We start from the raw sequence: 13,543 nt of genomic DNA, 5'->3' as shown, positions 1-13,543 counted from the left end.
ATGCCCAGGGGGAAGGAAGCTAGAAGTTTTTAACCTCTATTTAAGGGGGGCCAGGGGCGGGTCATCAACTCTATCCTCTACAGGATTAAACAGTGATCTAGCCGCCTGCAGCATCGATTCTTATGTTCTTCTTGCAGGCGACTTCAATTGCTGTTTTGAACCATTGGCTAGGGAGGACATTTTGGACACTTGGGATGAGGACACAAGGAGAGGTATTCCCATCCTGACCCTAGACCCGATCTCTAAATGGTCCCAGAGTGCGGTAGACATCAATGCACTTTGCATGGAATATGACCTAAGACCAACTAACGGACGATCTAAATCGGATCCTATTGGTGCGCATACTTTCAACAGGATGGGTCATACCTCCAGAATAGACTATGTTATGTTGAATTACAATTTGTGGCCATTTCACTATGATATGGAGGTTATAGCGTCTTGTGATAGTGACCATAATCCTCTCTCCTTAACCTTGACTCCGCCGTGGCAGGTTGGGAACTTAAACAAGTTTCCCTACAAGTGGAAAACCTCTCATGAACTCGTACCTTCGAACTGTGGCAGGCGCCTAAAGTGGGCTAAAGTAGCAGCGGATGAGGAAAGGATGGCTCAGGTAGGGACCATCATGTCAGCGGTGGGGCCGCGTCTCGATGCCCTGGGTGTTGCCAGTCAAATTGTCTTACCAATATTCACAGAAACCATTGCGGTATTAAGCGATTTGTTTATTATACCCCTAACCAGCGCGAAGGTTCTTGCGAAAGGTGCTCCTAGGGCAAGAAGCAAGTGGTATTCCTCTAAATGTCGGGTTGCTAAGGGGGAACTTATTTTCGCAGTGAAAAACAAGGATCCAGGCAATATTAGATTGGCGAGGAAACTCTACAAAAAAGTTGTAGCAGAGGCCAAGGAGGCTCATGAATACAGTTTTTGGTGGGATCTAGTGGAGGCAAGCACCAGGAAAGATTCCAAGGGGTTCTGGGATCTGCTGAGAGCTAGGGACAAACCTCTTGATCTCCAGTTTACCTGCAATATCCCTGGTGATGTCTGGTTTGCCCACTTTTCCAAACTGTACTCTGTCCAATGTGGGGCACCCCCTCTTAATACGGGTCTTCTCGCCAGTTTTCCAGCCGAGATTTCCTCCAACGACTGCCCCTACAGCACTGAGGAAGTTGAAAGGGCAATCAGCTGTATCGTATCTAATAAGGCTGCAGGACCTGATGGAATTCCGGGTGAGCTGTTGAAGAAATATCCATCACTGTGGAGCAGACTAATTGCCTCACTTTTGAATGAGGCTTTGTTGGGAGGCTCTCTCCCTGACTCATGGAGGGGCGCTGAGGTCGTCCCAATTTTTAAAAAAGGCTGTCGGGACGACCCAGCTAACTATCGCCCTATTAGCCTGCTCGACTCTACACAAAAGGTCACGGGCAAAGTGGTACTAGGCAGGATCTTGCAGTGGGTCGAAGAAAACCAGATTTTGTCGGATTTCCAGGCAGGTTTTAGAACAGGGATGGGTACCATCAAGCAGACGTTTCGCCTTCTAATGATATATTGGAAAGTGGTTGTGCTGGGTGGGGGCAGCTTGTATTTAGTCTTTATAGACTTGCGAACTGCCTTCGACCTGGTCCCACGAGTCCAATTGTGGAATGTCCTCGATAGGTTGGGTATACCTCCCTATTTGTTGGCCTTGCTCATAAAGTTTCATGAAAGCAACTTTGCCCAGATTAGATGGGGTACCCAGGGGGAAAAAACATCTCGTATTTCCGTAGATAGGGGCGTACGCCAGGGGTGTGTGCTTGCCCCCACTCTGTTTTCTCTCTATGTTAACGGAGTGGTGGAGCATCTGCTTCAACATCCCTCAGATGCACCATCCTTGGCTGGTAGGAAAGTTCCTACGCTCCTATTTGCGGACGACACCCTCCTAATCTCAAAATCACCAGCAGGTATCCAAAAGTTGCTTTCTAGTTTCAAGGCCTTTTGTGATATCAAGGGCCTGTCCATAAACATAAGCAAGACCAAATTCCTTGTTCTCAACCCCCCCAGGAAATCTGTTGTCCCTCCTACCTTGGACTCTGTTCCTCTTGAAAGAGTCAATGAATTTGACTACCTAGGCATTCGACTCTGTGTCAATATGAGTTGGAAGGCGCACCACCAAAAGGTGTTTCTGACCCATAAGAGGGTCACAGGGGCCCTGCTCAAAGAACAACGTGCCTCATTTTTAAAACCTATTGGGGCACTACTAGACATTTACAGGGCAAGGGTGGTGAGTGCAGCATTGTATGGTGCGGAATTGTGGGGCACACAGAGAGTTGATATCTTGACCCACCTCGAAAATAATTTCTATAAAGATCTTATGAAGTTACCCCACAGTACCCCTACAATTCCCCTCTTGCTAGATGCACACGCCCAATTTGCGAGCAAGCTAGGCTACGTCCCCTTTTATTATGGGCCAGGATATGGAACGTCCCTGAATTGAGTAGCTATGCAGATGCCCTAAGCGAAATCTTATCCTTATCAGGCTGGTATAAGGTAACCTGGCTCAGGGAGGTTAAGCGACTTCTTTATGAGTTGGGTTTAGGAGATGCTTGGGTCAACAGAACAGCACCTTCAAAACAAATGCTAAAGAAGGCTTATTGGTTTTGGGTGGATAACGAGAGATCGTGCAACCCTAATCATTGCAAATCGGTTGTCCAGTTTCTGCTAGTTAAGGAGCTCCCTTTTAGAGAACCTTACTTGGACTCAATCCATAACCCGGGTGATAGAGCATTATACTTTAAATTTAGGGTGGGTGTACTTCCCTTAGGATTTTTAACTTCTACCTGGAAACCTCCATTCCAAACTATACCTTATTGCCCTTTTTGTGACTCAAGGGTTGAGTCCATAGCTCATTTGTTGTTTGAGTGCCATGCTTATGTCGCGCCCAGGTTGAGATGGATGAAGCCTTTATGTAGGAGTCTGGGCACAAGATCATATTTGGAAGCTTTACGCATATTGCGCTCAGATGCCCGCCCTTTCTTTGCCTGCTGTATGGCAAAATTTCTGGGCTGGGCTTGGAGGATAAGAACTGCAAAGAAACAGTTGATACAGTAATGTGTTTCGGCTTGTATTGGCTCTTAAAACTTGGCTATTATTTTATGTTTGTTTAAAAATCCCACGGTTGATTCTGTAGGCTTTTATACTGTGTTTTGTCAAATTGTTTTTTTTTTTTTTCTCTTTCCTTTTTTTTTATTGATGTTATGTATTACTTTTATGACATGTCTTTGTGTCGAAATAAAGTTCAAATACAAATACAAATATATTTGCTATATTTTTATATTATTTTTGAATTGTAATACACATTTTAATTATTAGTTGAATAATTGTTTTTTAAGTAGATACATGTAAATATATATAATCATTATTATATATGTGCATTAAACATTTTGAAATTAAGTTTATTTGTAATATTTGTCAAGATATATATTATTATTTTTTTAAATTATTGCTACTATTTAATATATTTAATATGTATTATTTTATCGTATATATTTTTTAATGATATTTAATACAATGATAATAATATCGATATTTTTTTTGATTTTTTTGTACTTACCATCATAAGTATAGGATGATGATATTTTTTACTTCAATATTTTGGTCACAATATTTTTTTATGGGGATATTTTGATGGTCGATATTTTGTCAGTGAACCCTTTTTTAGATATGTACTGCAGTAGTGATACTTCCAATCTCCCATGCAGACAAGTAGACCTAAAATATGTGTTTGGGCCTGCTACTGCAGAGCCTGTGTGTTTAGTTTTCTTTCTAGGTCAACTTGACATTTAAAACTCTTTTTAAATCTCTAAAATTCTCTTGAACTACATAGAAGTCACTCCTAAGGTAGGGTGTACGTAGGGCATAGGGCAGGGTGCTATGTGCTTGAGAGGTAAGACAATGTTTACGGTGTACAAGTAAAAAGCTGAGAACTGAAAAAAAAAGGGAAAATGAAATGTTTGTGTATAATGTGAAATACTATTACAGCCTAAGCAATGTGTACTGCTGTTATTCTGGAATTTTCTAAATGTAATACTAACTTATGTTTATGTTCTTTACCAACAGTGCTTGAAGTGGAACGTCTTTAGATGTTTCAACATACTCATTGTTCCACATGAATGTTTGTAAGACGTACCTTTGGAAAGGGTATTGTCACCTAAAGAACACTTCACATGCTTTGCTAACAATTTCTTTTGCCTGGAGGGGCTGGGTAAAAACGCCATTGCAATTGATTTCTGCTTTGCTGGGGGTTGCTTCTCCAAAGAACTATGTTCAATAGGGTGTGGCAACTGATCTTCACTGCCACTAGATGCTATTTTATTGGCAATTGATGGAAAAGGCAGCATAATTTAATTTAGAAAAGAAAGAAAGCAGGTGCTCGAATGAAAAAATCTTTATGATTTTTTCTCCCTGTTCAAGGATGAAACTTTATACAGTACATTGATTATGGTGTAAAAGTATAACAGCTGAAACAATAAAAATGGGAAAAGGAACTACTTTACTATAATGTCAAATACTATTACAGCATAAAAATGTCTACTGTTTGGTTTATAGCATGAACCAAGGCAGAAATAATTTGTATGTTCTTTATGTTTTTAAACTGATGAATGACACCGTCAATTAGAGTAAAGTAATAAAGGAATTTTTTAATTACTTCTTTCTGTGTAGTTCTACATACTAACATTGTCAAGTTATACACCAAGGTACAGTGTCATGGAGCCACTGAGACATCCAGAAACACATTGATAGAGCCACTCATATGCCCAGTCACTCACCTATTCAACCATTCACACAACTACTAACTCCCCGGCACAGTCAATAACACACCACTTACTAACACATGTACCACCACATGCACTCACCTACCAATACAGATGCTCACACACCCATTCAATCACTCATAAATACTCACACAGGTACTAACTCATACACTCTCTCACCAATGCAGTCACTCATACATCCACTCAGTCACCCATGCAATAACTAACACACTCACTCACTCACTAATACAGCCACAAAGGCACTTGCTCACTCATACAGAAACTCACACACCCATTCACTCAAACATACAGCCACTCACACACTCTTTCACTCACCAATACAGATACTCACACACCCATTCACTCACATATATATACAGGTAGTAACTTATGCACTCACTCCCCCAACAGGCACTTATACACCCACTCACAAACCTATACAGCCACTGACATACCCACTGACTCACCTGTGCAGTTGATGACAGACCCACTCACTGAGTCATACAGACACTAGATCACCCACTCACCCGTACAGCCACTGTAACACACACACTCACTCACCCACACATTCATTCACTGAAACACTTACACATCCACGTACTCACTCATGCACCCACTCACTCACTAACAAAGAAATTCACTGACTCATACTCTTTTTAGGGCAAGCATTCGAGACCTCGTGTATATACTTTAGTATATACCTATATGTGTATGTACTTTGTGGGCTCTGTAGATCAGCCCTAGGACCTGTCTGCTTCCGCGTAGTGACTCTTTTTTCTGTTCAACTGCCTCTAATTAACTGTCTTGATGGAAAACGACCAGCAGAGGTCAGTAAAATACCAGAATTGCTTTCTGCTTTTTCAACTGCCTCTATTTAGTTTTCTTGATAGAAAACAACTAGTAAAGGTAAATAAAATACCAGAATTGCTTTCTACTTAGGGACTTTCCTTTTTTAATTTTTCTTGCAACTGCCTCAATTTTACTTTCTTGATAGAAAACGACAAGCAGAGGGCAGTAAAATGCCAGAATCACTTTAGCATTCACTAGATTCCAGTCCATAGAAATTGTCTTCCAGGAGCACCCGTAGACAATAATATTTTTTTCAAATCTTGTATTTTCAGTGATATGACCATCGAATGCCCTGATTTTATTTTAAAAACAGAGCTTTGGACTATACCATTTCCCGCTGAAAGGCAATATTTCTCTCCATGAGTTCCCATGCCTGGCGTGTCATGCAGTTTGGTGCTTACTTTCCCTCCATGTTAAAGAACAGTAGATGTTTCAGCACCCAGGCTAATGTGCTGCATAGCTAAATACATATAAGGTCCCAAAGGCGAGACCGATTGCATTGCAAATGCTTGTTTTATACAGACACACACATACAGTTTATCTTTTTTAAAGCAAAAAAGGTGGTTCTAATGAAAACCTTTAATGTTTTTTTGGCCCTTTTTTAATTTTTTAACATTTCGTGCCAGATTGAGATGTTGGGTGGACTCACGCCACCCGACATCACCATCACAATTCGAATGCACATGGTGTGGTTGCATACTCCCATTTCTCCATGGGAGCTTGTGCTGCAGCTGTAAACTGGCCTAAGCACAAACTCACATGGAGAAATGGGAGATTCTGTTAATCCCTGCACTGCGTGGCAGGCACCGCAAGGTACCTGCCACAATGTGCAGGAATTATCAGGGGGCACCTTAGGTACCCCCTCAGCCCCCAACCAGAGGCCATGGAGGAATGGTGGCTCTGCTACAGGCCCCCAAAGTCAGAAAGCCCGACATGGAAAGCCTATCCGATACCGACATCGGAATCCCGACAGGGATACCGTTGGGGCGTCCAACTGGCCAATAGGCTCCTTAAGCCCATCAAAATTCAGCCCGAATGACAGGCCTGTTTCAATTACTTCTGTCTACATTGTTATTAGGCATCAGAGATGTCGGTTGGAAAGCCTCTGACCTGTGGTAGGAGACTTTCCGACTGACAACATAATCGGCCCCTTTGTATTTTTTTAAACTAAAACAGCAGCTGGAAAAGATATGAACAGAACAAAACTCAAAACTAGGGTCACAAGTGCAATTTAATGGGCAAAATAACACATGTGGTTCGCAGCTGCCTCTAGAACTATGGCAACTGATTGTTTCCCCACCATTAGCACTTTTTTACAGTCCAAGTAACATGTGCCAATGTTTTAGACTTCTCTGGGAGCAGCTGCTCAACTTCTGCAGGCGCTACACCTGAAGTAGATGCATCTTCTTCAGTGCGCTAGTTCTGGGCTCTGATTAAGTGTTTGTTATGGTATGTTTTCAGATGAATCGACATACTTGTTGTGCTGCAGGAGTATTTTTAAGATGTATCCCTGGAAAGGGTTTTTGCATAATGAGCACTTCAAATGCTTTGCCACTGTCTTCTTTTCTTAAGAGGGAATTGTAGAAAAATTCCCAGGAGCTGGACTGCTGTTTCACTAGGGGTTCCTCATTGGATGATTTGTGCTCATCAGGGTGTGCTTCCTGCTCTCCACTGCCACCGGCTGCCTTTTTATTTTTGAAAAAAATCCCCCAAAAAGTAAAAAATAATAACTCTTTATTTCATAGTCATATGATATTCATGAAAGCCGACATCTCCACGATTGCCGACGTAGTCCCGGAAAAGGGAAATGGAATAAAACAGTTTTGAACCATAAAATTACTTATGAAAATCTCACTTTACATGTTTTATTAGTGAAATACTAACCTCAACAGTTATTAGAATATATGTATATGTGCTAATAACACTTTCTAAAGATCACACCGTTTTCGCTAATATTCGCGATACCGGAATATATCCAACACAACTTTTTGTGATGAATTCGCAAAAATATTTTTAAAAAATTAAAAACAAAGAAAAGCCTTCTTAGCTCATCTTTTTTTTTTATCCAGAAGAAAATGATGCTGTGTTCTTGATGTACATGAAAATAAGGACAACTACACCAAACAAACAAGCACTTTCTTCATATAATTAGGAGAACGCACCCTTGTTTGGTGGAGATTCATCTCTTTGTAGTTTTGTTGTTTTCTCTTTAGCAGGATTCATGTTATCACATGTTATCACAGATTTCTGGAAGAAGACACACGAGGAACAATTACATTGTTAAAAAGCACAAAAGGTTGCAGGAGACATTTCCTCGTGATCCATTATGCAGCTATAGCGTAGAATATGCAACTAGCATTTACCAAATGAAATATCACTTACTAATTAACAACTAAAAACTACTCCAGCTGGGTAGACATTTTGTGCAAAACTCTGGTCTTGTTTGGTTAACAGGAAGGTGAGGTTCCTTTCTGGCCCTGATGCTCATTTCACAGTAATTAAACCTCAACGGAAAGCACTTACAAATATAATCATAGCAGGTGTCCCAGTTGAAGCTTCACCTCTGTAAATCATAAATTATCCTGACGTCATGTGCTTAACGAAGGCAAAGCAAGTGTATTTTCTCGGTAATTCCACATTGAAAGAGGATCTGAATGCTTTGTGGATGGGAATGCATTGTTGATCGATTGGAACGCAATCTGTAGTGACTGTGATGAGTGGGTTCTTTCTTGTCCTTACATGGTGAAAGCAGAGTCCATGGTTTCCTCTTTAAATCACTATGAGTATACCAATTTGCAAAATCAGCGGAAGCTCTGCCCGTTTGGCCCGCCTTGTTCACCTTAGTAGTATGCATTGTTCTTCCTGTAATTTGTCAGGATGATGGATATCTTGCCAAAAGGCCTCCAGCGCATTATGTACTTATTTTGGTGATGCGTTCTTGATACAGAGGAATATCAGGCAACCTCCCCCAAACAAAGAATCACTGACTTAAGACTTAAGAGGAAGTATCCTTGTTTGGTGGAGATTTACCTCTTTGTAGTCTTGTTGTCTTCTCTATAGAAGGATTCATGTTATCGCAGATTTCTGAATAAAGACGCATGAGAAACAATCACATTGCCAAAACGCACACAAGGCCACTGGACACATTTCCTCATGGATTACACAGCTGTAGTGTAGAATATGCAGTAGATATTTACCCAACGAGGTAGCACTTACTAATTAACCAGTAGAAAGTACTCCAGTTCGTTAGACATTTTGTGCAAAGTTGTGTACTCTGTTTGGACAAAAGTGCAGGTTATGCTCCGTGCTGGTGCAGTCATTCACAGAGCTACTGATATACCCATACAGACATTCAGAAACACACTCACACACCCATTCTGCCACTGTCACATCTATTCACAGACCCAGTGACTCACAAACTCACTCACTGACCCACTCACACACCCACTCACACACCCACTCACACACCCACAAACCACTCACACACCCACTCACCTACCCATAGAGCCACTTGTACACCCACTCAATAACCCATACAGTAACCCACACACCCACCTACTGACCTATACAGCCACTCACACACACACTCTCAAAGTGTACAGGTTAGGAAATAACATTTAAAAAAATTAGAACATCAGTAAAAAAATCTAATACGTGCAGGGTTCAATATAATTAGGAAATAACATTTAAAAAAACTTAGAAGTTCACTGAAATATACAAAAGATACCGGAACGTTATAGTTAGGAAATAACGTTTTTAAAAAACATTAGAAATTCACTGAAAAAACAAATGTTACAGGGACATTATAGTTAGGAAATAGAATTTAAAAACTTAGAAATTCACTGAAAAAACAAAGGTCACAGGTATGTTAAAGTTAGGCTCAAATTTCACTTGAATAAAACCAGTGAAATTTAGCAGTTATGTTTAGCTAAGATAACTATAACACTCGTCCCGCAATGCACTGCTTTTGACCTCACATATTACTTCACTCATGACATAGTCAGTGACATCACTGGAGACATCTCAAATGACATCACTGATGACTTCATCCAGTCACTATGAGTGTTTTAAAAAAAGTTTATGAGTGTAAAATATATATACCAAGATTTATTGGTGAATCAGCGGGTGTATGAGTGCTTGTAAGGATGATTACGTGGGTACATCTCTGACTGTACAAATGAGTGATTAGGTGTCTCAGACTGTACAGGTGAGTGACTAGGCATGTGAGTAGCTCTATGGGTGAATGACTCAGTGTGTGAGTGGCTGTATGGGTATATGAGTGGATATGTCTGTGGCTGTATTAGTGAGTGAGTCGGTGCAATAGTGGTTATATGGATGAGTGAGTGTTTGTGTATGTAGATCTATGAATCAGTGATTGGGTGTGTAAGTATTGGTCTGGTTCTGTGAATGGTTGTGTGGGAGTGGGTGTGGGTATGTGAAAGATTCTACACAGGTATGAGTGGGAGCGCCAGTGATAATGTGGAGGATGTCATCAGTGATGTAATTAATTATGTCATTTGAGATGTCATCAGTGATGTCATCAGTGATGTCACTGACCATGTCATGAATGATGTAATATGTGAGGCCATAAGCAGTGCATTGCAGAGGCACGAGTAATAGTTAGCTCAGCAAACTATAATTGCTGAATTTCACTGGTTTTGTACAAGTGAAACCTGAGCCTAACTATACTGTCCCTGTAACCTTTGGGTTTTTTAGTGAATTTCTAAGGTTTTTTATATTCTGTTTCTTAATTTTAACATTCCTTTAACCATTTTTATCCAGTAAATTTCCATGGCTTTTCGAATTCTATTTGCACACTATAACATCGTTGGAACCTTTGTTTTTTTAAGCAAATGTTTATGTTTTTAACTAGTAGTCACATTAGCAGAGTGGTGGAGGAAGGGGGTGGGCCTCTGACTACCTCTCAGGAATTCTGCTATGTCAGACTTACTGGAGGTAACAGGAGGGATTCTAGGCCCCCAAGAACCCTCAGAATCCAAGAGGACTACACCCCCAACCAGCAATTCTCCAGGAGGAGCATTTGCTGAGCGGTGGAGAAAGGGGGTGTGGTCTCAGCTCACCTCTCAGCAAATTCAGTTGTGTGGGACTTTCTGCAGTTAACAGGAGGGCTTGTTGGCCCCCTAGGACACTCTGGAGCCAAGGGGACTTCATCCCCCAACCAGCAGTGCACAGGAAGGCATGTTTGCGGAGAGGTGGAAAAAGAGGGCATACCTGCCCATGACTTCTCAGCAATTTCACTGTGTGAGACTTGCTGGAGGTAACAGGAGGGTTACTAGGCCCCCAAGGACCCTCTGCAGCCAAGCGAACTTCATCCCCAATCATTGTGCGTGAGGAGGAGCATTTGCAGAGTGGTGTAGAAAGGGGGCGTGGCCGCTGGCTTCTTGCCAGTCCATTTATTTATTTATTTATTCTTTATAACAAGAGGGGGTCAATTTCGGCCTCGGGACACCATCTCCTATGACCCGCCCTTTTCTTATTTTTTGTTTTTTTTAATTTAAGGGAGAGGAGCTTAGCGGCCCCCTCCTGGGCCGATATCAGCCCTGGGGACCCCATATCCTGGGTCCTGGCCACTTCTTTACTTTTTATAATTTTAAAACATGGAGGGGGCTTGTGGCCCAGGTCCCCAGGCTGATTTTGGCCCCCTAGGAACCCATCCTCCAAGGCCCGGTCTTTTTTTTAAATTGTTTAATTGATATTAAGGAAGGGTGTGCACGGCCCACCTTCCCATGTTGATTTCTGTCCGAGGACCCCACCCCCCGTGACCCAGCCTTTAAAAAAAGAAAATTGATAGTAAGGGAGGGGTCCATGGGGCCCTCTTCCTCTGGCCGATTTTGGTCCCGGGACTCAATCCCCCAGGGCCTGGCTATTTACAGATGGGGAGGAGGGCATGCCCGGCTCCCCCAATTCATTAAAGTTAAAGCTTCGGGGTGGTGGTGGCCCCTGAGGGGGCAGGTTAGTCCATGCACCCCCTGCAATATTTTCAGAGTAAGCCCTGGGGAGGAACCCCCATGTAAAAAATAAATCAGCCAAGGGGAAGTGGTGGTCTCCGGGGCAATGGGGGAGGCTGTACGGCCAACCCTGCATTCATTGTTAAAGACGTTCCAGGGAGTTGGTGGCACCCAGAGTAATATTAAGCCCTAGGAGGGGCCCGTGTGCCCCCCTCCTTTATTTAAACAATGCCCCTGGGACCCAGTCCACACGGGGGCCAATAATGAACAAAGCGCAGTTGTTTTTTAAAAAAGAATTTCAGATCCTACTGATTTTATTTTAATAATGATTTTTTGGGCCCTGCGGGGTGCATGTGGACCACACTTGTGGGTCAGGGTGTTTCTACCCTGCCCCCTTTTCTTTTTTTTTTTACATATTTTGTGTAACTCGTCTTCAGGCCGAATGCCAAGATGGTTGCCAACACTTCCTTGTTGAAGTGTTGGCAGGCATTCGAACATCAGTATGTTTTCAATAGGATTTTGGTATCCAAGATATCTATATTTTTAAAACTTAAATATCTCTGAAACTACTGAATGGATTTTCACCAAATCACAAACATATGCTGTCTGGACAGACATCTAGCTCCCTACCAAATTTTGTGTAATTCCATTCAGTGGTTCGGGCTGTATTAGTGTTCCAGAGGAGCCAGAGGAGACTTAGGCACAGGCAGGGGAAGATGAGACAGTTACCAAAATGCCACCAACACCTGCACCAACAACACACAGGTACACCATGCCACCACTAACGGAGTTTGAGGTAGAAGGGAATGACACCCAGGAAGAGCTGCAGTCGATGCCAGTTGAGCAGACACACACCCAAAGTGACTAGTCCCACTTGCAGTGCAGCAACACCTAAAGCAGGAGATGCAGAGCAAGAGCACAAGTCGCACCTGAGGTAGGAGAGGGTTCTTCTGTCTTTTCCGGTCTGGAGGGGACCATGGTTAAGGTGCAGCACCTGCAATTAAGACACATGTGGTCAATGCAATCCAAGCTGGTGTCTGTAAAGAACAACATGTTGGACATTAAGGACAGCATCAGGGAGTTGACAAACACAGTGGCAGAGGGCCATAGGGCAAATGCAGATAACCTCAGGGACATGACAGACAATCTGAGACCTCTGCAACACCATGCAGTGGGAGTATACCGCACATCTCAGACAAAACCACCACCTACTGGGCCGTTTGGATGGTCACACCAGGGCAATCAACTGTCTGATCAATGCCACAGCTATCCTGTCCATTCGCACTGTGGCCGTGGAAATTGCCCACTGCAGTTCTGACGTGGCCAGGAAATTGGTGCAGGTCACAATTACAGACAGCTATATTAGCTGGGACAAGTGTACTGTGTTCAGGGGACAGTGAGGAGGCCTCCAGCCTCAGCAGCATCACTGATTCAGTGACTGAAACCAGACAGCAGAGTGAGAGGCAAGGTACGGCATATGAGGCCTCATCAAGGGAGGGCAGTGTACACACTGACCATTCCAGTGCTGACCGTGACTGTAAAAAGTAGATAGGGATTGGACCCTGGCATGCCAACAGGTGAGGTACCCTGTTGCATGTGGTACTTAGTGCTGACTTTTGTGCATGTTGTATTTGAAAATTCAGTTATATACTACATATTCTCATACATATATCATGTTAACAGCTGTGTGCATACAGTTTACCTGAGATTAAGGTTAAAAAAACACAGTAGCATTTAAGTCATAAAGTGCATTGCCTCATCATTACTAACGCAAAAAATGAAGTTAATTCTGTGTTATTTCCATACAACGTTGCCTGCCATCTTTTGCCATTGATCGATCGTCAGATTGCCATGATCTGCATGGCTCATCCTCCTCATCTGGATCAGATAGGTCCAATGGTATGACTCTGGAAGTAGCAAGGTTGTGCAACATGGCACAAG

The sequence above is a fragment of the Triturus cristatus genome, chromosome 9, assembly GCF_964204655.1.
Source record: "Triturus cristatus chromosome 9, aTriCri1.1, whole genome shotgun sequence".
Taxonomy (NCBI): domain Eukaryota; kingdom Metazoa; phylum Chordata; class Amphibia; order Caudata; family Salamandridae; genus Triturus; species Triturus cristatus.
This window is presented reverse-complemented; position numbering follows the sequence as displayed.